Below are 24,361 nucleotides of genomic sequence, written 5' to 3'. Positions count from 1 at the left end.
CTACATATTGTGTCAGGAAACCCTCCTGCACACATTGGACAAACACCGACCCATCTAACGAACTCGAACTATTGTTTTCCCAGTCAATATCTGTAAAGTTCAAGTCCCCCATAACAACCACCCTAGTACTTTCACTCTTCTCCTGAATAATCCTCGCAATCCTTTTTTCTACGTCTCTAGGGCTATTAGGAGACCTGTAGAAAACTCCTAACAGGGTTACCTCACCTTTCCTATTCCTAACCTCAGCCCAAACTACCTCAGATGGCGAGTCTTCATCCATCGTCCTTTCCACCGCTGTAATAGTATCTTTGACAAGCAATGTCACACCTTCCCTTCTTTTACCCCCTCCTCTGACCCGACTAAAACCTTTAAACCCTGAAACCTGCACGCTTTTATACAGAAAAATCCTACCCCGGTATGCTTGCGCTACACCAGCTTGTGGGTCCGCTCCGCGTTTTCTTTTAAAAAAACTTTCGAATTTAAACCGTTCAACAAACGTCACCGAGCCTTCAAGCAGCCACTGCCAAACAGTCCTTACCTGCTCCGCTGAGAGAGTGAGGTCTAGGCCTTGGAGCTGCGCGCTTTTGTAGGGGAAAAAAACCTACCCAGGTAAGCTTGCCGATACACCAGCTTCCGGGTCTGCTCCGCGCTTTTCTTTAAAAAAAACTTTCAAATTTTAACCGTTAAAAAAACGTCACCGAGCCTTCAAGCAGCCACTGCCAAACAACCCTTATCTGCTCCGCTGAGAGAGTGAGGCCTCGGCCTTGGAGCTGCGCGCTTGTTGATAGCATACTGTCTGGATTACTCGAATCATTGGAATACACGCATCCCATTTATTATTGTTTGCAAATAGAAGTGCCCCATACGAATCTATTCAGTTTACTCCCTTTGAGAGAATATTCGATCATGAAGTGATAGGCGTTTTTAAATTATTGAAAGAAAAATTGACAGGACCAAAGCAGGAGATCTCACACTTTTGTTAACATGGAGTTGAGGGTGTGATTAAATTGAGTAGATGAGTTAGCTCAACTGCACCTGAGGAGGTCACAGTGTAGAATGAAGCAGCTAGCAGATAAAAGCTCTGAGACTCGGACTTTTTGCCAAGCGGCTAAGGTGTTAATGCTGTTACCAGTAATAGGAGATCCCTTCAAAACCAGTTAACTGGTCGCTATCAAGTAGTGAATAAAATGAGTCAGGTGAACGATTTAGTAAAGATTCCAGATTTTAAAAAAAAGTTATTGAGCATGTCATGAGAACATGTTGAAATCATATTATACTAGAGAGAAAGGACTGTAGAAACATGTGTTCGTTACTGCCCCGAAGCGTGAGGAATCAAATTGAGACGACATGGACTTTGCAGCGTTTCAAAATAGATTTATAAAATGAAGAAGTTCTTGACGAGTCCGATAGGTTAGTAAGCTGTCTGTGACAGGAGCATAGAACGTAGTTGAATGATTTGTTACTGCTGAACACGTATGTAAGAATCACGTGGGGAGGACTAATGCCATTGGACATGAAGTAGACGAAGGATGTATTGCTCCAATAAAATACCACCCCTATCGGGATTATACTTCAAAACCGGAAAGGTCCAGAAGGAGCGGGAAGCCATGCTTGAAGAGGACATTATCGATCCACGTCAGATTAAGTGAAGTTCATTCATCGACTTAGTTCCCAAGCCGGACGGGACACAACAATTCTGCGTGGATTAGTGGAAGGTAAATGCCGTTACAAATTCGGACTCATATCCCATTCCGAGTTTGCAGGATTGTATCGAGAAAGTCGGACAAGCCAGTTATATCATCAATTTGGATTACATGTGAGGTTACTGGGACGCAGGTTTATCGGAGACTGAGAATGAAATTTCTGCATTTGTGACCCCAAACGGGTCATATCAGATTCAAGTGAAAATATTTGGAATGAAAATCGTACCCAACAAATTCCAAAGACTCATGAGCAAAGTTGCGGCTGGGTTGACATCCAGTGCTGTCTATTTGGATAATTTAGTGATTTTGCTCTGTCCGTGAAAAATGAAATGGTGCAGTTTGCAGAGCTCTTTGAAGTACAACGATAAGTAAAACAGGTGATAATCTTAAATAAAACAGATTTCACGAAAACAGAGTTGAATTTTGTGGGACATAACATCTGTCAAAGAAGGTCGACCCCAAGGAAGGCAAAGACGAAGGCCATCGAGGAATGTTCACGATTAACCTCACAGAAAGATGTGGCACAATTGTTCAGACTCAGTGGATTCTATCGGAAGTTTGTTTCAAACCTCAGCAGTGTAGTGGAACCGTCAACCGATTTGCTGAGAACAACACAAAGTTCTGATGGACTGAACCATGTCAGGTGGCATTCGACCGTTTGAAATCAATATTAACTACCAAACCATTTTTACCTATACCAAATGGTTCAGAACCTTTTAAAGTCGCCATCGATGCTAGTGACAATGGAGGTGGAGCCCACTACGACATGAAAACGAGGACGGGATTGAACTGACAGTTGGTTGCTTTTCGAAAAAGGTCATCATCCACCAGAGAAAATACTCCACAATCGAAAAAGAACGATGGACTTTGGTACTAGCCTAATAACATGTTAATGTGTATGTCACGAACAATGTGTCAGACACGGTTGTGAACACTGACCACTATCTGCATATATTCTTCGAACGCTTTTAGATAAGAATATGATATTATTTTATTGGAGTGTGATGTTCCAGACTCTTAATTTAAAAATCATTCATGCTGTCGATCATGTAATTGCAGATGCGTTATCGCAGATTTCACTGATCCAGTTTAGATGAAATCTGTCTTTATTTATTTTATGTATATGCAGGTGGGAAGCAGATGGGCAAACTTATATTAAATTTATCGTTATGTTTAAAAAGTAGAGAACAAAATGAAGCGTTCTGTTCATTATGATGGTTCTTTTGATTCTTAAGAGGTCAGTGTTATGGATATGTGAGTAAATAATACCTTTTAAGAAAGTTAAAAGCTAACAGTGATAGAACCAAGTTCACGCAATAAGACAAAACTTAACAAACTGGAGTAGCTGAAAAAAACAAAAAAAAATCAAATTAGGCGCATCAGTTTGAAAACTATCTCTCTTCAAAGCACGTTTATCAATCAGTAAACTGTGAAGTTGAATTCCTCAGAAAAAGAAAGTAAGTCACAGGAAGATGCAAATAGAAGAAACAGAAGCTGCCTGGTTTTGAGATAAGACGTTTTCTTTTTAAAATCTTACAGGGAGTTTTTCAGAGTCGTGTCATAGTAGGGAAAACAAAAGATAAGTTAGACTAAGGACTTGTGAATAGTTGTTCGTTAGTTATTCTCTGCTATAATTTAAGAAATAAATTTGATCATTATTATTTTAAATATATCTTGGACACTCAGAATTTTTTTCCAGATTCCTGCACGGTATAAAGCATTTCTGCTTTGCTGATGTTAAATTAAGCAGGAGGATTTACCCCATGTCATAGCAGTGTGTGAGAGCTTGTGTTTCTGTGAATGTATGTTGTGTGCGTATGCGTGCATGTGTGTCTGCGTGTGTGAGAAAGAGAGACAGTGTACATCAGAGAGTTTGTGCGTGCGTGCATGTGTGCGCATGTGTCTGTGACAGAGTAGTCACAGTGTGCATCTGTGAAAGTGTGTGTGTGTGCATGTGAATGTGTGAGTGCCTGCGTGCGTGAGTGTGTGTGTGCGTGCCTGCTCATGTGAGGGTATGTGTCTATGAGTGGGAGAGAAAGAGACTGTCTATTTCCACGCTGAAATAACCTGTTCCTGTAAGCATTGCATTTATGTGGTGAGTCTAGATGAACTTCTGATCAATTGTACTTCATTTTCGCTGCCCAGCAACCTCCTCTAATTGTCTCAGAAATTGTCCAACATTTTCTCTGGCTACATGTGACAAGATGAGAGATATAGTTCTGAACCATTCGTTGTAGGATCACTGAGTGCTCTCCTCACTTACTGCTGATGCTGTTTACTGAGCGGGTCATTCTGTTTTGTCGCTGAATGCAATAAAAGATTTTCCACGCCGACTCCTCATACCTCGGCCTGTCTGATATTTCTCCCGACATGATTTTCTGCATTCCGCATTGAACCAGTTTGGATCCTTGAATTGATAGTTCCAGTAAAGTGGAAGATATGTCCGGCCGTGAGGTTGTAAACTGCATGAAGTATGCAGAGCACGGTTCTGCTGCTGATGATGGCTCACTGCTCCTCATGGACACCTCGTCATTCGTTGCTCTGCCTGTTTAACATCTGTTGCATTCAGCACAAGAGTTGCTACATAACATGATGGATAGTCGACAAAACGTGAAGATGGCCCATCCTCCCCACAAGAACTGTGCAGTGTGCACTCTATCTGATCTATTAACTGGAGAGGTGTATCTGCAGCAGGCGGATTGGCGATGATAAACTCAATGGTATTTTTATTGATTCAGACATTGATTTCCACATAATCTGCCGCAGATCCGACCAGCAACCACAGGATCCAACGTCAATCCCGAGCACTGTATTGAATATTTACCAAGGAACTCCCCTCCCCATCTTCCGAGTTCTGTCTTGTCAATCGGACCCTACCAGGAAAGATGATGATGTTGCCTGGGACACAGTCCTGCTAACAAAATCCTGCTTTACAGAAAGTGCCTGACTCTTGCTTGATTAGTCTGTTGGAAATATACGGCAGGTTACATTTACATATTGCACAAGAAAAACTTATTATCACTTTATTTCTTAAATATTCAAAATAAACTGAACATCATTGCCTTTCAGCTGAAAACAATTGAAGTGAACGATTACATGAGCGGTGCACACGCCGATTACACAATTCAGCAACTGTAGTAAACAATTGATTTATGTTCAGATCCGTAAACACACCACCTTGCAGTCATCAAATCTGTTCCAAATAGCTTTTTTAAAAGGCTGAATTCATACATAATTCGCCAAACCTCATCACTACTTCCAAAACCTGGCAAGAGAGCTTTCAAACTGGACCTGAGCAGTAATTCCCACAATTACTAAAAACAGTCCAGTTGTAATCAGCTCGGAAAGAATAGGGAATGCATGGGGAAAACTGGTCAATGGATGATCACAGGGCTCAGGGCTGATCCAAATGCAATTGGACATTTGTACAAATGATTCGCCCAACAATCATGCGTCATACGTTTATCTTTGCTGATGACTTATGGTATGCCACATAAGCTTTTTAATTCTGCACCTAGGACCTGATCCTGACAGAAGCTCTAAGAAAGTTGATGGACTCGTGCAGCAAAAGCATCTTATACTCAATCTTTCATAAACTATATTAATTGTATACCAGCTCCACAACGTCAGTATTCAAGCAGGATTGTCCAACTGCATTGATCGCCCTTCTCATCCATGGCTGAGACTCGAGACGGAAAATTCTTTGTTAATGTTTTCAGAATTGCTCTAACTATTAACAGTCAAGTACCATACGGCACGGTGGCTCAGTGGTTAGCACTGCTGCCTCACAGCACCAGAGTCCCAGATTCAATTCCAGCCTCGGACAACTGTCTGTGTGGAGTTTGCACATTCTCCCCGTGTCTGCGTGAGTTTCCTCCCACAGTCCGGAGATGCGCAGGCTAGGTGAATTGGCCATGCTAAATTGCTTGTGGTGTTGGGGGAAAGGGTGAATGTCGGGGAATAGGTCTGGGTGGGTTGCGCTTCGACGGGTCTGTGGACTTGTTGGGCCAAAGGGCCTGTTTCCACACTTAAAGTAATCTAAGTCATTATTGAATGTTCGACATCCTTTGACAATACCCACTTTTCAATTGTCCACTATGTACAATCATGTTCCACCTGTTCCAATTGTGCGCAAGAACATCCCTGGACAGATTGAAAATGATTGACCGAAAGTAGCTGCTCTCAGGCTTGATTATCTCAGTCAGTTGGATGGATGGTTGATAATACAAAGTAATGCCAAGGGTGTGGGTTCACTTCCTCCACTAACTGGGGTGAATATAAAAGACTGTCCATCTGACAATATTCCTTTGCGTGAAGCGGCGTTACTCTCCAGTGAAACTACCGCCACTCCTCTCTGTCTAACCAGAGGTCGATCCCATCATCATCTAGGACTATGGTGCCTCAGCTTTTCATTTCTCATCCACAATTTTCTCACAAACACCTTCTCTGAGAAACAGCTGAAGGGCAGGCCTGGAGCTGAGCTGGCTGCACTCATTTAATCACCGACATTATTGTTTGAACATCGTGTGATTTAAGGCAGTTCAGACATTTCCCTGTTTGCCATTTGCTCCAGTTTTACATTGCTCCTTGATGCCAGACTAGATCAAATGCATCTGTAATGACAACTGCAATTGTTCTGACCACAACACTGGAATGTGCCTTTGTTTTTTTGCATGTTCTCCACTTCTAAACCAAGGCTTCAATGAGGTCAGTCGCCTTGGCAGCGTCCAAACTGAGTTATAGTGATCAGATTGTTGTTGAAGAAGTGCTGTTTGATAACACTGTAGGATACATGTTTCACCACTTTTTTAATGAGCTAGATTGGACTGATGGAGCTGTAATTATTTATAAGGCTGTGTGTGTGTGTGTGTGTGTGTGTGTGTGTGTGTGTGTGTGTGTGTGTGTGTGTGTGTGTGTGTGTGTGTGTGTGTGTGTGTGTGTGTGTGTGTGTGTGTGTGTGTGTGTGTGTGTGTGTGTGTGTGTGTGTGTGTGCCTTTGCATTGTCCAATCCTTCCTGCCATTAGGAGATATCACACGAAATTAATCAAATGATTTGAAGACTGCTGTCTGTGATGCAGGAGATCTTTGGAAGAGCCTGAATTAAATCATCTTTTCGAAATTTCTGTCTGAACATTATTGTGAATGTTTCAGCCTTATCTTTTCTATTGTTGTCCTGTGCTCTTCAATCATTGAGGAGAGCTATGTTTCTGGAACCACCTCCAGCAAGTTGATTGATTGCCCACCAACATTCATGACTCTATGGGACAGGGGTGCATCAATTAGATTGGACTCGTAAATTGTGGGTTCGCTTTCATCGATCTGTCTTCTGTTGCTTATGATTTCAGATGTGTCAGAAGGCCACTTCGGTAACTTCACCACATTTATAGGTCATCTCCTGCCGTCCTGCCCACACCTCCTAAAAACTATAGATTTCAACCCCAGTCCTGCAGCTATGTCCTTCAGAACTAAAATACCGCAACCAGTTGTGCTGTTGCCAAGTCACTCTTTTCAATCGATCTTGTAATGTCCATCGTTTGAGGGAGGAGAATGCAGAGCGGCAGTGATTCAATCTCACCACTACCTTCTCATGGAACAGCTAGTGGTAGGGAATAGACGCGAGCAGGCCATGCAAATATTCGATTAATGCATTAAGAATGCCCTCCTAGCACCTTCACCCCTTCGGATCTCAGTAACTTTCATGTTCCCCCACACGCATGCCTATCACTCTAATCTTTGCAATAACTTAGACCCGTCCCTATTTCTGTATCCTTGCCCTAGCAACAATACCCTTCTTTACATCTGGAGTCTCTTCCAGCCACATCCTATTTGTTTATCTTCCTCCATCATCTGCATTCCTCACTATTTATTCTACTGTCTCGAGTCCATGTCCCATTTCCACGTCAGTAAACTCTTCCAGTCTGTACACTCACGCTAACATTGTCACCTCCTTTTATCCATACACCTGATCTCCATAACTTCTTCCAGATCTTACGGCATTCCGTGACGTTGTTACATCTTGCAGGCCGATACATACCCCTATAGCTGTCAACTCTCGCAGGTTTTGCAGTCTTCGCTACCTCTGCAATATCCATAAGCATGTACATCAACCCTATTTCTGTAACTTCCTCCAGCCCATTCACCACTCCATATCTTCCTGGCTGTTCCAGTCTGAACAGCGCTCCCTACTCCCGAAAACTATTCCAGACCGTATAACCTTCTCCAACTTTGTATTGTTCTCCAGCCCAGACATACCTCACTATCTCCGTATCTTCAAAACATTTTTGCATTCTCCATATTTCCAGACACTTTCCAGACTCCACACAATTCCCTCGTTCTGTAACCTCCTCCTGCACTTGTACATCACTGTTTCTATCATCTCCTGCTGCTCCTATACCCCCCACCTTCGCAACATGCTTTGACATGTACAGCCCTCCATACCTCCCTCGTCCGCCACCATTTGCTCTCTACCTAACTCTGTAACTTCCTCTAAAAGTTATATCCCCTGTTATATCTCTAATCCCAACCCCGATGTACCGTCTGTATCGTTGTAATTGTCTCAAGCATCCACCCACTTCCATGTTCCTGGAACTTCCTCTAACCCCGAAACTCCTCCCTGTCTCTGCAGCCTCTGCCAGCAACTACAGCTACATATATCTCTGACTTCTTCCAGCAACTACACCTATCTTTACCTCAGTATCATTAACCAGCAGCTACATCCTGACCTATTTCCATACCTCTTGCAAAATCTACCTCATTCCCTGTCGCTACAAACTACTCCAGCTCCTACACCGTCTTTAAATCTGTGACCTCCTCACGCCCATTCTTCTCCTTCCTATCTTTGTAACTTCTTCTCGCATTTACTGTCCTTGTATTACTCTAACTCGCAAACGCTCTTCCAGCCCCCTTGATGCCTATGATATTCTCCAGCTCCTACAATTTACTTTAACCTTGTAACCTCATCCACCTGCAACAAGCCTCCCGATCTTTGTAAATCCTTCCAGTACCTATAGCCTTCCCTAACTTTTGTTTACATCTTACAACCCTGACACACCGACTTTTGTGAACTCCACCGGCTATTCCAGACCTCCCTATGAATGTAACATGTTCAGGCTCTTTCTGTCTCTGTAACGTCCAGCAGCCTGATAGCGGTACATCTTCCTCTATCCTTCTCCAACATCGACACTTCTTCCTATAAGTGATGCTTGCTCCAGCCAGTATATTCCTTCATACTTCTGTTGTCACCTCCAGCCAGTATCCCACTCTTAACTCTGTAATTCTCGCCTGAATGCAAGCCTTTCGAAATCTCTCTAACTTCCTGCAATCCTTAAACACTCTCCATATCAGTGTCACTTTCTCAAACGTTGTTATAAAGCAGTTCGAAACCCTCTCCCTCACAAAAGCCTGAAACTGAAACACCCAGAGAGGAACACCTCAACCTGAAACCTGTGGAAACAGTTCCCAAACTGGCAGAAAGAAGTTGGCAATTATAATAAACCACGACACTCACTTTGCATTTGATAAATAAATTTCATTTATTTATAACAGAGAACAAAATAACTAAAGTCTTAACAAACCGAATAAATTTCTTCAAACTATGCTCCCAACTAAAACACGGTGGCACAGTCGTTAGCACCCAGCGCCAGAGACCCGGGTTCAATTTCCGCCTCAGGCGACTGACTGTGTGGAGTTTGCACAATCTCCCCATTCTGTGTGGGTTTCCTCCGAGTGCTTCGGTTTTCTCCCACTGTCCAAAAATGTGCAGGTTAGGTGGATGGGCCATTGGAATTGCCTGTAGTGTTTGGTGAAGGTATAAATGTGGTGGAATGGGCCTCGGAAGGTTGCGCTATGGCGGCTTGGTGTGGACTTGCTGGGCCGAAACGCCTATTTCCACACTGTAAGTAATTTAATCTAATGGTATGCTGTTTCAATAGATGCAAGTCCCACTCATTAGCTATAACATAAATGTAAAAATGGGAAATTAATCTCTCTAAATTGCAGCCAGGCTACGTCTTGCAGCATGTTCTGTGCCTTTCTCCTCGAATCTTTCTGACAGGAACATCTTCTCCATCGTATCATTTTGTCAGAAACATGAAATGCCTAATTGATCGGGACCTTTGGCTTCGGTTAGTCTTTCTCTAAGAGCTGAAAGCTGTTCACTTCGCGGATGGCAGTGGCTCTCCGCTCTTTGTCCAGTTGCCTCTTCTTTTATTCCTTTGATAACATACAATGGGATTGGTGCAACATTGTGAAATCTATCAGATCTACATTTAATGTGTTTTTAGCCTCAATGCCCCTGGTTTTAATCAATTGACTAAATTCAACACGTGATGTCTTCCAAAAAAAACAAAACTTTGGCTTGCACTGCTAACTATACAGTCTTTTTTTCTCTGTGCACCTTCAAACCTACATCCTTTCTGAATCACTAAGGATCGAAAAAACACCTCATCTTTTAAAGGCGCAGCACGCTGCTTCCACCCCGCAATTTAAAAACATCAATATTTTTATAATCACCAAATTCTAACGTCCTGCCTCCCAGTCCAGAAGTACAGGACGCAACATCACAACATTCCCCTCCTTAAACATAGTATCATTATTGTGAAAACATGGCTTCATTTTATTTTAATTTTTTAAAATTTAATACATTTGTTGCGAGATCCATAGGTCATTAATCTAGATTTACGCATTTCATGCTTATTCTATGTACATCTAACACTGAACTCTACCACTTCTTTCTAATGCAAAGCTCCTTTGCTTTTCGTTTAAAGCAGTGATTGAAGTGTGCACAATATTATTTTCTGCAACATATTCAATATGTAAGTTGTATTCTTGTAGCGTAAGACTCCAACGGAATAATGTGATTTTCTTGTTCTTCAATCGTTCCAGAAACGTCAAAATCTTATGATGAGTGTACATGACCATTGCTGGTGCATTATTTGCAAAGTAAATATTAAAATGATGAAAGGACATTAGAAAATTCAACAACTTTTTTCAGTGGTAGGTTTTTTTTATTTTCTGTTGAATGTTGAGGTGTTTTCAATATTTATCTATTGGCCTTGCAAAACCACATTCATCCTTCTGTAACAACACAGCTCCAACCCAAAAATCACTGGCGTCAATTGCGAATTTAAAGGGTTTCAAGAAATTGGCATGGCTAAAACTGATGCAGTGGCTCACAGTTTTTCCACATTATCAAATGCTTCCTGTAATTGTTCTATCCAAAGTAACTGTGCTGTGTTTTCCTTAAAACTAGTCCGTCAGTGGTGCCAACATGCCTCTACAGTTTGGTACAAACTTCTGGTAAAATCCTCTTCATCCCAAAAATTCTCGCACTTCCTTCATTAGTGATGGTCTTGGAAATTCCAATATGGTCTTCTTATTCACGATGCTCAGTGTCATCTATCCGTGTCTGACGTTGCGAACTGAGAATGTCGATTCCACATTTGTCAATTCCGTTCCAGCGATGTATCTGAACAACATTCTCTTCTGTAGTCTCCCAAAGAGCTCTGTGATATACTCCATGTGTCCACAAATGGCTAAAGAACATTCAGTCATATATGTAGACAACACAGCAAGTCAATCCTACCACAACAGTGTTCATAAGTCTTTGAAAAATAGCTGGTGCGTTTTTCGTTCCAAAGGACTTACTTTATAATGATACAGGATAAAGTGAGGACTACACCTGCTTGAGAGTAAGAGTGGAAAAGTGTGGTAGTGGAAGTGCAAAGCAGGTCAGGCAGCATCTGAGAAGAATGAAAGTCGATATATCGGGCATAAATACGAAACTTTCCTGCTGAAGTCCTTATGCCTGAAACATCGACTCTATTGTTCTTTGGATTTTGCCTGACCTGCCCGAAATGGATGCGGTTCGTTTGGGGTTACAAAAGCAGAAAATTATTTTGTTCACTCGAACAAAAGTACTTAACAGAAACCGGAAAGTAATTCCAACATTGCGATGGAAGTAGCTTATCCTAATTTTTCCAAACAATTCTGCAGCCTTGGTATTGGGTATAAGACTGATTTGTTCACTGCATTTCCCTTCCGATAATCTCAGCAGAATCATTGAGTATCACTCACGTTGTTAACAAGCACGATCGGCGAACTCCAATCACTTTCATTCGGCTTGATTATATCTTCTTGCACCGTCGCGTTCACTTCCTCTTGAATCTACTCTGCTTTAAGTGACTTAAGCCTGTCAGACCGTAAGACACAGGAACAGAAATTAGGTCATTTAACCTGTTGAGTCTGTTCCGCCATTCAAACATGTTGGAAGAATTTCTCAAAACCTTTCTGCCGTTTTCTCCCCATCACACCTGAGAACCAACTATCGGAATCTTAAACATATACAATGAACTGGCCTCCACAGCCTTTTCTGGTAATGAATTTAATGGATTCAAAACTTTCTGGCTGCAGAAGGTTCTCCTTATCTCTGTTCAAAATGGTCTCCTATGTTCTCTGACACTATGCCCATGGGTTCCAGTCTCTCCTACCAATGGAAACATCTTCTTTAAGTCTACTCTGTTCAGGTAATTCATTGCTCTATTTGTCGTACTTAGATTGCTCCTTTACCTTCAAGAGTCCCTCGAATATAAACCCGCAGCCCTCAAACATTCCTCATGTGTTAAACTTTTCTTTCCAGTGATAAATCTCGTGAATGTCCTCTGAATTCGCCACATGGCCAGTACATCTTTCCTGAGATATGAGAGCCTCTCAACATTAAAACCATCTTTGCATTTCCATTCATAACTATTAAGTTAGACAAGAAGTAAGCTGGAAGAACACAGCAAGTCAGGCAGCATCAGGAAGTGCAGAAGTCAACGCTTCTGGTACAACCCTTTTTCAGGACTGGGCATTGGTTGGGAGTTGCTTCAGGTAAAGAGGGTGCTGGGGCTGGATGGTGAAGTAGGGATAGGAGAACAGAGGTAGAGCGCATGACCGAGTTGTACAATGGGAGGAATTAATTCGGCTGTTGGCTTGGCGGAGTGAAGGGAAGGAGAGAGCTAATGGGGAATAGGGGACAGTAAAGCGAGGTTACACTTAATGGGATAACTCGTGTTGAGTCCTCCGTGCTGGAGGTTGCCCAGGCAGACGATGCGATGATGTTTCTCCAGTTTGCGGTTTTGTTTGTTTTGACAATTGTTATGACACGGGTTGGACTCCTCTGCTAATTTAAACCTGCTAATTCAGCAGCACAGGATGCATTCGTCCCATGCTTTCGTCTGTTAAAATTTGAGAAACATATATCTATCACAAAAAAAGTCATTATTTCAAGGAAAAAATAATAACTGCATTTTTTAAAAAGTCTAACAGAAAATAATTAACTCACAACTATTTACAAGCCATTACTTCAAAACTGTAGTTTCCCGTCACCTCTGCAATACTGGTCCGATAAAAGAAAAATCCCGATTACGATTTATGAAAAATATAATCACGCTTCCAAACCAGTCAGCTAGTCGTCTGTTCACTGTAGATTTTCTTCTATGTTTTTTTTCATAGCGATTCTGTTTCACAGTCTGTTGATAGATAAATGTTCGTTTAAGAAACAGATATTTCTGCAAGCAGTCTCTCTGTGGTGTTTGGTGCTTGGCAGTTCTCTTTGCTGCTTTGGGTAACTATTCAAAATGTCTGATCTGTGTACCCAAACAACGGATTGTTTATTGGTTTTAATATTGTCAAATTACTAAATTCAAACAATTGTTTTATTGTGGGGCATAATTTGAAATGATTAGACAAAAATGAACTTGTTTTTGTCTCATCGCAACACAGGTACTGCTAACTGTTCAACCAGATGTTACATTACAAATTTTCCAGTATTCTGTGTTCTTCTCCAAGTCATTGCCCGCCTTGAAACTCTCTTAAATGCACAATTTCCCTTACAATCTTGAGACGATCTCCCGCCTTATGAAAATATGAAACAAGATAATGAAAAGGGGCCTTTATTTTTTTTTCTGTTCTTCAAATACATTACCATAACATGCATATAACTTAAATATAAGTCCATCTTAATTTGTTTGTCTGTGTGTGTGTGTGCATTTGTGTGTGTTTTAAAAAAAACATTAGAAAAGTACAAGTCTCATCTAAACTTTACCGGTTAAATCCACGATAACACAGTTGCAATTACATTCTTACGACACGCGGCATGTATGATTTTTGCATTAAAAGTCTGCAACAGAAGACTCCAATGAAAGAGTCTCGTATTCTTATTTTCGAACCGTTCTCAGAATGTATGCGTGTTGTAATCTGTGTGCACAACTGTCTCTAACACATTGTCCATGACATTGACATATTGTCAGGCCAGTACCAAACACAATACATCTTTTTAGATCGTGGAGTATTTCTTCTGGTGGCTGTTGAGCTTCTTCAAAAAGTAACCAACTTTCAATAATATCATGTCCTAATCTTCTTCAGTCAAGCTCCAATTTCGATATCACTGGCATCGATGGCATCATTAAAACTTTTTGAAATGTTTGGTGCAGCTACATTTACTGAGATGGTTAATATCGCCTTTAAACGGTCAAAGACCGACTGGCATTCATATGTTCACTTAATGAACAGACTGTGTGTTCATCTTCTGCAGATTCCTTGACGGTGTCACTTTACTGCCGACATTTAGAGCACACGTCCAATTGAATCCACTGAGTAGGAAGAAGTGAAGTACCTTTTCGTCGAGGTTGGTCATGGAAATTCCTCGATGGCCTTCGTCTTTGCGTTTTGTGAGGTCAACCTTCCATCGCCGATGTTATATCCCGAGAATATCATCTCTGATTTTGCGAATTCAGTTTTGTTAACGATATGTATCAGTTTTGCTTCTCAAAGTCGTTTAGTGATCTCTGCCAACTGTACCATGTGATATTTCCAGGACTTGCTGAAGATCACGACATTATCCCAATAGACTGCCCAGTTTTAAACCCAGCCGCAACTCTGTTTATGAGTTTTTCAAATGTGCCGGATGAGTTCTTCATTCCTAAGGACATCAATTTATACTGATATAGCCCATTTAGGGTTACAAATGCAAATACTTACTTTCCTGCCTCTGCTCAAGATACCTGCCAGTAATTAGGTAATACATCCAACTTCGTATTGTAATTGGCTTGTGTGACTTTGTCGGTACAGTCCTCCAATCCCTGAATTTGGATAGGAGTCCGATTTTGTAACTGCATTGATCGACGCATTGGAATTGATTCGGCGTTGATTCCAATAATCCATGTAGAATAGTTGAGTACTGTTCAGTTTGTGAACTAAGACGATCAGCAACCTCAACTCGCTCCAGCTTGTTTCCATGATAACCTTATCGAGGATGGCCGCCTCATCCTTCTGGACCCGTCTGGCTTGGAAAGATTAAGTTGATAAAATCTTTCTTTTATTGTAGCAGTATTCCACAAGCCTACCTTATGAACAATAGAATTAGTCCTCCAGATCTGATATTTACATATGTTCTTATACTGCACTAACGAACATTTCAAATGCATTCTACGTTCATGAAATGGTTAGCTGACTATCCGATCCCACTCCTCAAGGACTTCATCTTTTAAAACTATTTTGAGATACTGCAAAATCAACATCATCAAGATTTGATTTTTCACATTGCGGGACAGTAACTAACATAAGAATCTTTAGTTCTTTCTTCCTAGTACAATATGCTGTCACATGTTCACATGATCTACCCGATGCCTTACTTTTCGACAAGATAGTTCACCTGACTGATCTTTCTCTCAATTTGATAGGGACCACGAAACCTGGCTTTGGAGGGATCTCTGGTCACTTGGAACAGTACGAACACGTCACCACCTTGGGAAATCTTCCAAGTCTCAGATATTTTTACTGCCACCTGCTTCATTCTATACTGTGTCCTTTTAAGGTCCTGTTTAGCTCACTCACATAACTTGATTTCACCTCTTCCTCACCTCTGATACACAAATTAAGTGTGAAATCTCTGGTTTTGGTCCTATCAAATTTTCTTTAATTAACTCTAAATGTCTTCTCACTTGATGTCCGATAATTAACTGAAAGGAAGTGAACTGAGTAGATTCATTTGCGGCATGGGATACGTTTATACCAATCATTCAAGTAATCCTGACAGTATCGTCTTCAAGGTCTGATGCCATCTTTCTAAAGCTCCCTGGGATTCAGGATCATATGCACTGGATTTCCAGTGCTCGAAACGTTAGCTACCCAACACGTCATTAACCACCGAGCAGGAAAAATAGACCATAGTTCCGACGAATCCCACTGGGTAGCTGATAATGTGGAAAGAGAGCTACTAACTCCTGGAGAACCCTTCCTGCCTTGGAACTCCGCAATGGAATTTCCTCCGTAAATGTGGTAGACATCTCCGTTATGTTAAAATGTTCTCGTTCCGTCACTTAGTTCTCGGGAGGGAACTTACATAAGCACTTATAACCCAAGTGAACGGTTCTTCAAATGTGGTAATTAGCAACAAAGGTGCTCCTTGTATTACCATCTGTGGCTGACATAGCATTTCTTATGTATGACACGTATGGCAAAAATTAACTACAACCTTGTGCATTCCTGGACAATATAAGTGACTTTGGACCCTAAGCCTGAGTCAGTCGTACCCTTAGGTGACCTCCTCCAGGCAGTTTGTGCGCTAGCGTAACACCTCATACCTGTATGCTACTGGCAACACAAACTTGTGCACTTCAGCCCATTTCTCCTCTGCACTGTCATGCTCTCCATTTCCACCTTAGGATTCTATCATTCAAATAATGACTGGCTGGAATATTCATTGCCTCAATATCGTCTTGTCTTGGTGTTGCAAGTCTCTTAGCCTTTCAGAAAGAAACCCTTTTCTCTAACCCTCTGATGTCCAAGATTTTCCTGCACCATTACACCAGCCGGGTGTCTGCTGACTAAACCTGGATTCCTTCATCTTTCACTTTCGTCTTCTTTTCGTGCTGTGACTTAGGATCGCGGATCTGTTTACGACACAGTCTGGGAAAATACCAGGATATTTGTGTTTTACCGCCTCCGATTGTGTGTCATTCTTTGGCTTCTCCACAACAAGAGCTGTCACCCCCACCTTGGAAACTGCCAAATCATTCCCAAGTACAAACAGAATTTCTTGAACTGACATTCTGTCAATCATTCCAACTGCAACTGCCCCAGTCTTGAGTTGGCACTCCAACCTGATCTTCGATAAAGGAACACTGAATGTCTGTCCATCTATCCAAATAATTACCACACTTTCGTGTGTCGGATCAAAAAGGGCATATATTCGCTCATCCATTCATATCAGCGACTGTTTTGATCCTGTATCTGTCAAAATTATATCTTCCAGTCCTTCTCCACATATTCTGTCTAATTTATCTTTACCCAGATATTAGAACTCTTTGTAGAGTCCGGGTAATAATTTCATACTTAGCCCCTGCCTCAACTTTGCACTCTCCTGCATTTCCTCGGTTCTTCTTGTGGTTTCCTTTACTACCTGCACTCGTGCCACTGGTTTAGCTTCTTTCAGCACATCTTATTGCACAGCTCCTTTTTTTTAACGAACACCAGTGTGACTTTACGTGTCCCACCTGCCGGCAATGAAAACACATTTTCTCAGCGCCATTCTGAAACCACTGGTACTATAACTTTCTGTTTCTCACTCCATTACATTGAAAAAACCTGAGGAGTTTCACTTCTTTTCCACCCTCTTGAGATTCTTTTTTTTTAATTTTGGTAAACACTTGCCAGTGTTCTCTCCATTTAGTTTGGAAGTATAGGATATCCCCTTCTCCCACCTCGCACCACTGACAGGACGATATTTTGGCCGGAAGCTTGTCTTTTGATTAAAACGTGTTCATTCTGCTACTTCTGTTGGCCGTATCAATTCCTAAACTTGTTGTTCCTCCACGTGAGTTCTTACGATCTCTGGACGTGAGATTTTAAAATCTTCCAGCAGGATAATCCCTCTTGAAGCCTCAAATGCTTAGCTACCTTTGGAGCACGCACCTTCTATCAAAATATCTCTGTTTCAGTCTTTCGAAATCCTTCTTTGTGTTCCTGAACCGCTGTCTGTTCCCATATGGCACCTATTCATAAGCACTTAAAATATCCTGTTTGATCTCTTCATAACCTGTTGACCCCTCAGCAGAGAGTGCATCAAATAAATAATGTGTTCCATCTGCCAGTTTAGACTGAACTAGCATTACACATCTGACCACTCCATCTACCTGGCATTTTATAAAAATGAAATTAAGACGGCTTAAACATCTTTATCAACAAAATGAGACAGAGGTTTGACGTATTTGAAAATGTCACGTCCTTCTCTTTTAATCTCTATCCTGTTACCTTAAGTTTACTGAAAAGTTGCACTTTTTCATTTTCAAATTCTCTCTGCTTTTGACTCTCCCCTTCTTCTCTCTCTGTTTGCCCCACTAAGGACCTTCACTCTTTCTTCCCTTCCCCCATAACTCTTCTCTCCCTTTCTTCTCTCTCATTATCTTTGTGTCTCTCTCTCTTTTCTTTTATTTTCCCCCAGTATATCTTCTAACTACATTTTCCTCAACTGTAATTTAAACTTTTCTGTTCCGACTGCACTTGTCTGTTTCTCTGATACGCCTATGTTTTCGAGTTATTTCCATATAATTTCAGCTTTTGTTTTCTCCTTGGTTAAAATCAAATCGAACTTCTTTGGTAATTCTCGAAGTTTGGCTATTTTCTTTCCTCCTAAAAATTCTTGGCAAATTTGAGAATCATCTTTAAACCCCATAACCTCTTCCGGAATTTTACGAACCATTAAAATCATGTTTAAGTTAATCAACCACAAATCACCGAACTTAAACAACTTGTCTCAATTATGTTCCATTTAAAGATCTAGGACACGATCTTGCAGGTTTTAAAAACTACTGGGCTTTTTCATCACCGACATCTATTCAAATCTGTACAAATCTCAGACTGGATCTCTCGAAATGTGTTCAAGTCACGAATCCGAGACTCAAACTGTCCAAGTCTCGGACGACGCATCTGCAAACTGTTATGACACGGGTAAACCTCTTTGCTAATTCAAAGCAGCATGCACAGTAAAGATCCACACCGAGCTGTAATCTGCTGAAGTTCGAGAGGCATCGATCTACCCCGAATATTCATGTTTAAAATAAAAATTAACAACTTTGTTTTTTAATTCAACAAATACAATTAACTAACTATTATTTACAATTCATTTCGCCAAACCTATCCTTTACTTTTCCCTTTACATTACTGCTCGGATTCTTTTTTAAATTCCGATTTATAAAAGGCATAAACACGGTTAAAACCCAGTCAGCTTGCCGAGTTTCCTCTCTATTTCTTCTTCGTCTTCTTTTTATTTTCATAGGGACTCTGTTTGACAGGTCGTTGATAGATACATGTACCTTTGAGGGAGCAGACATTTCTGAAAGCAGTCTCTCTTTACTCGTTGGTGCTTGGCAGTTCTCTTTACCGCTCTGGCTAACTGTTCAAAATGTCTGATATTTATGTCACAAAACATTGGATCGGTTAATTGGTTTTAATGTTGCAAAATAATGAATTCAAACTTGATTGGAGGTTGGTATATTCGGGCAGAGTTTAAACCGATTGGCTGAATTTGTTTTTGTCTCAGAGCAAGAACCTAGCTGTTCGAACAAATTTAACATTTTATGTTTTCCAGTACTGTGTTCTCCTTTGAGTCCTTGCTAGCCTATCAAAGCTCTTAAAGGTACAGTTTCATATGCACCTTCAGAACACAATGGAGGAAACCAAAGATGTTTGAATGGAGGTGGGTGGCGCAACAAAAATGAACGGTAAATGGGAGGTCGGGTCGACCCTTGCCGCCTCGGCTGAGTTGCTTTTCGAACCGTTCTCGAAGTGTATGTTTGGTCTTCCCAACGCAGAAAAGATCACGTCAGAATGACATGATGCAATAAACGACTTTCAAAGAGAGGTAGGTAAACCTCAGTCTCACCTGGAATGACTGTTTGGAGCTCTGGATGGAGGTGAGAAGTGGTGTACCTGTCGGTTATGCATCTTTTCTAGTTGTGGGGAGAGGTACCTTGGGATTCAAGCAAGTTGGTGGGGAGGGCGGCGTGAACAAAAAAGTGGCTAAAGGGACCGGTCCTTGAGGAAGGCAGAGAGGGGTGGAAACTAGATGATGTTCTTGGTGGTGTTGTCCAGTTGGATTTGGTGGAAGCGTTTCAGGATGATGTGTTGGCTGTGGAGTCGGGAGGGGTGGACAACACCGTATATTCTGCCTGGGCAACCTACAGCCTAGAGGATTCAACATTGAGTACTCAAAATTCATATAACCTTCCTTTTCATTCCCCGCCTCTCTTTCGCACACATACTCCTTTCTTCAATTCTATTGATCGACTCGTCCTTCCAGAAACCAACCAGACATCTCTCTACCTGTGTTCACCAATCCTGACTTCAACACCCCGTTCCCTACTTCACATGCCCTCTTTGGTGCGGCTCCACTCACCCCAACCCCATTCCTGAAGATAGGTTACATACGACATGTTGACATCTCCACTTCCAAATAATCCCTGGCGTGTTTGCTTCTATTAGTCTCCTCCTTTTCGACCTTGGAGACCGGCAATCTGCAGTTTTTCTTTAAATCTCTTGTTCCAAACGACTGACTGCATTTGCAAATTTACCTTGGGAGAATTCTGAAGTAGAACTCCGAAGTCTCTATCCACTTCAGATTTCAGACAATGACTCAGTAAGAATAAATTGACTTCCTGGGACTGAGAGTTTGTCCAGTGCAACTCCCAAATATTTTCCACGCTTTTCTGGACACACTAGCAACACCTTACATAATTGGCCAATTTCTGTGTCACCGTGCATTCCTGTTACCAGTACCATTTCTGGCAAAAGGGTTTTAGGAATGCATGTCTCTTCATCCTTCAACATCACAGACTCAGAGGATCGTATGTCCCTTAATATTGTAAACTCTATCCCTGCTAATCCTGGTCTAAGTAAATATTTTTTTCCTTTGTGGGTATATTTTTAAGCAGATCTCGCACTTCGTCCTGAAACGACCGCTGATAAGCTTGTGCATTCTCACAATGGTTTCCAATGTGACTTATTTTCCCACTCCACCAAGACTTCCAGACGTATCCTGACTTGTCATGCCTGGCTTTCCTATGCTTTTCATGACTGCCAACACCGTGATTTCATGTGGCCTACTTTATTGCAAGGAAAATACCAGAACATTTTACCTCCTTTGTCCACTGCAAGGAGTTCCTTTTTCGCTTGTGGTGCGTTCTCCTTTTGATCTTCACGAAGAGCCAGGTTTCCTTTCCCACGTGACGATTTCCCATTTGCCTAACTTCTATCTCACATGGATTTACATTGATTCGGGAAGCCAAATCGTAGTTTATGGACCAACCCACTGACATCAGCCTGTTCTCTGCTAACCATGCCATTTTAGCTCTCTGCTCTTCCACAATAAATATCCCTTCAGCCTTTATCTAAAGCTTTTTAAGCTGACTTACCTTTTTACGCTTCAATGTTTGAAGCTCAAGTTCTCTCTCGTTCTTTCTCTTCGTTCCTTTCCTCTCTCTTCCGATTTTAATCATAACTCACGCTGTTTCATTTCTGCTGCCCTTTATACCTCTCTCTCTTCTAACTCAACCTGTTTCATTTGCATTTGAATTATTGCCATCTGTACAGGTGTTGATAGCGTTTCCAGCAAACCTAAATGCCAATCTACTGCTGAAATTATCTCATCTTCCCTCAAGGTAAGAGGTAAAATCAACCACGGCTTGTCTATTAATTTTCGTAGCTTGGTCTTGTTAGCCTTTTGTAATACCGACCGGTACACCACTTCTCACCTCAATCCAGAGTCCCAAACAGTCATTCCAGGTGAGACAGAGGTTTACCTACTTCTCTTCCAAAGGTCACTTCTACCACGTCCAGAAACTCCAAAAATTAAAAGTCATTGCTCTCCGCGCGCTGTTTAAATGAACCAAATCAACGCCAAAATATTTTTTAAAAACTCGAACATCTCCTACTCGCTGTTACAATACTGGGCGGCTTCTCAATCTTTTTCGACCAGAACTGACCTCTCAAAACATTTTTAAGCAGGTAGCCCAGACCGTAACATTGTTATTTGCCTTCAGCTTGGTGCATATTGGACATCTTTGAGGAGAAAGTGAGGTCTGCAGATGCTGGAGATCAGAGCTGAAAATGTGTTGCTGGAAAAGCGCAGCAGGTCAGGCAGCATCCAGTGAACAGGAGAATATTGGACATTCCCGGAGTACATTAGCTGGTTCGAAGTACATTAGCACAAACAGTAATTAAAATGACACAGGAATCATAATGCTCGAAATCAGAAAGGCAGAAGCACAGAGGGAAGACTTCCAGTTTCCCCGTGTGTTTTATTGAACTCACACTCGAACTGAATTGAATTGCACAGTTGGAGAGTTGGCCTTGCCACGTTGTCGATATCAGCTTTGAAAAGAACGAATTAACCTTCTGGCCTGAAACTCTACCTGTTCGCTAACAGCAAGGCCACAATGAAGAATTCGAATTTCAAACAAAACGGGCAATGGGCAATTACCCGTTTTTTGAAAAGAAAAACTCAAGGACAAAGTCACCTTTAACAAGATCAGCATTGTGACATCATTTAATATGTTTTTGTTGTTCTTGTTGCTTTGTTTGAGAACGTTCGTGTAGACACAGTCTCTGGAGTATGTAGTTTGGAGGGTTTTTAAGCCAATTTCATTATAGCTAACAGGTTCTGATTCAGGAAACACGTTTGAAAGTTTTAAAATAAAAATGCACTCTGACAGTGGTGTTAACAGCTCCTCCATCTCAGGTTTATTCTGGTTTGGTTTGGTTTGGTTTTCACAAACCGTCAGTTGTTGTTTTTTTGCGGCTGCTAAACAAATGAAAAAAATACATTGCGGAAGTTGCTCCATGCTGAATCTCTGTGACATCTCTCTCCTCTTAGACCCTATGTTTGATTTTACCTTTTTTCTAAGGTATGTTTACGGGGAATGTTGCAGAAGTTTAGGACAACATCATTAATTTGTGATCTTCAGTTCGGTCTTCGAATAGCTTAAGTTATTCCACATTCTGTTCTCTTTTCTTTGTGTTCGATTCGAATCAATTGTGTTTTGTTAAAATCTAAGTGGTTGGGCCAGCTGCATCACTCGTGAAATATCCACTGATGCTTGCTTCGAAGAACGAGCACATTTTGGATCTCGGGTCCATTCTTGAAATGATTTGAGGACGTCTGGCCTGGCCCATAATGCAATGATTAGGTGAGGTCTTGTTTTTCCAAGTGTAGGTGATGCCAAAATTAGAGGGCCTTGCTGTAAGTTGCTCTGGGAAATCATGAAGGGGGCCTTAGGGACAACACTTACACGCAGATTTTTGTCCATCCATGGAATTACCTGCCAGAGGAAGTACTGGAGTCAGGCTGAATTATATATTTAAACGGCAACTGGATAAGTACATGAACAGGAAAGGTTCTGGGCCTCCGTCACCGCCGCTTTCTCACCACTCGGCGCCTCGGAGGAAGAACGCCTCATCTTCCGCCTCGGAACACTTCCACTCCAGGGCATCAATGTGGACGTCACCAGTTTCCTCATTTTCCCTTCCCCCACCTCACCCCAGTTCCAAACTTCCAGTTCAGCTCTAACTGTCCCCATGACTTGTCCTACCTGCCTATCTTCCTTTCCACCTATCCACTCCACCCTCCTCTCTGACCTATCACTTTCATCTTACCCCCATTCACCCATTGTACTCTTTGCTACCTTCCCCCACCATCCTCCCTGACCTATCACCTTCATCCCCAACCCCACTAACCTATTGTACTCTCTGCTATTTTCTCCCCACACCCCCCCCCCCTCTCATTTATCTCTCCACCCTTCAGGCACACTGTCTGTATTCCTGATCAAGGCCTTTTGACGGAAACGTCGATTTCCCTGATCCACGGATGCTGCCTGAACTGCTGTGTTTTTCTGTCACCACTCTAATCCAAGAATAGAAAGAGTTGAGAGACTTTGAGGCAGGGAAATGTGGGTCGATTAATTTAGGACATCTAATCAACAAGAACGAGGTCACCTAAGGAATATTTTATATGTTTAAATCTCTATGTCTGTGACGATATCACACTCTAAGATTAAAGACGGAGAATGCTCAATGTACGTGCAAGTGATAGCATGTAACAGCTATAATCTTTAGAACATAGAACGTGGAACAGAACTGCACATAACACGATGTTATGCCGACCATTGATCCTCATGTAAGGAAAACCTAATGTACGAACCCTCAAATTTCTGTGATCACATGCATTTCCAGCAGTGTCTTAAAAATCCCCAATGACCTCGCTTCCACAACTGCTACTGGCAACGCATTCCATCCTCTCACAATTCTCTGCTTAAAGAATCCTCCTTTGACATCCCCTCTATACATTCCGCCATACAGGTTAAAACGATGACCCCTCGTGTTAACATTTTTTGCCCTGGGAAAAAGTCTCTGGCTATCAACTCTATCTCTGCCTCTCATTATCTTGTACACCTCAATTAGGTCCCCTCCCTTCCTTTTTTTTTCCAATGAAAATCGTCCGAGCTCAGTTAACTTCTACTCGTAAGATAAGCCCTCCATTCCAGGTAGCATCCTGTAAACCTCCTTTGAATCCTCTCCAAAGCATCCACATCTGTCCTTTAATAGGACGACCAGAACTGGACACA

This window comes from Chiloscyllium plagiosum, unplaced genomic scaffold, assembly GCF_037043375.1.
Source record: "Chiloscyllium plagiosum isolate Xiang-an unplaced genomic scaffold, Cpla_swu_hap1 HiC_scaffold_52, whole genome shotgun sequence".
Classification (NCBI taxonomy): Eukaryota; Metazoa; Chordata; class Chondrichthyes; order Orectolobiformes; family Hemiscylliidae; genus Chiloscyllium; species Chiloscyllium plagiosum.
The sequence above is the reverse complement of the archived record's forward strand: the minus strand, read 5'-3'. Positions refer to the sequence as shown.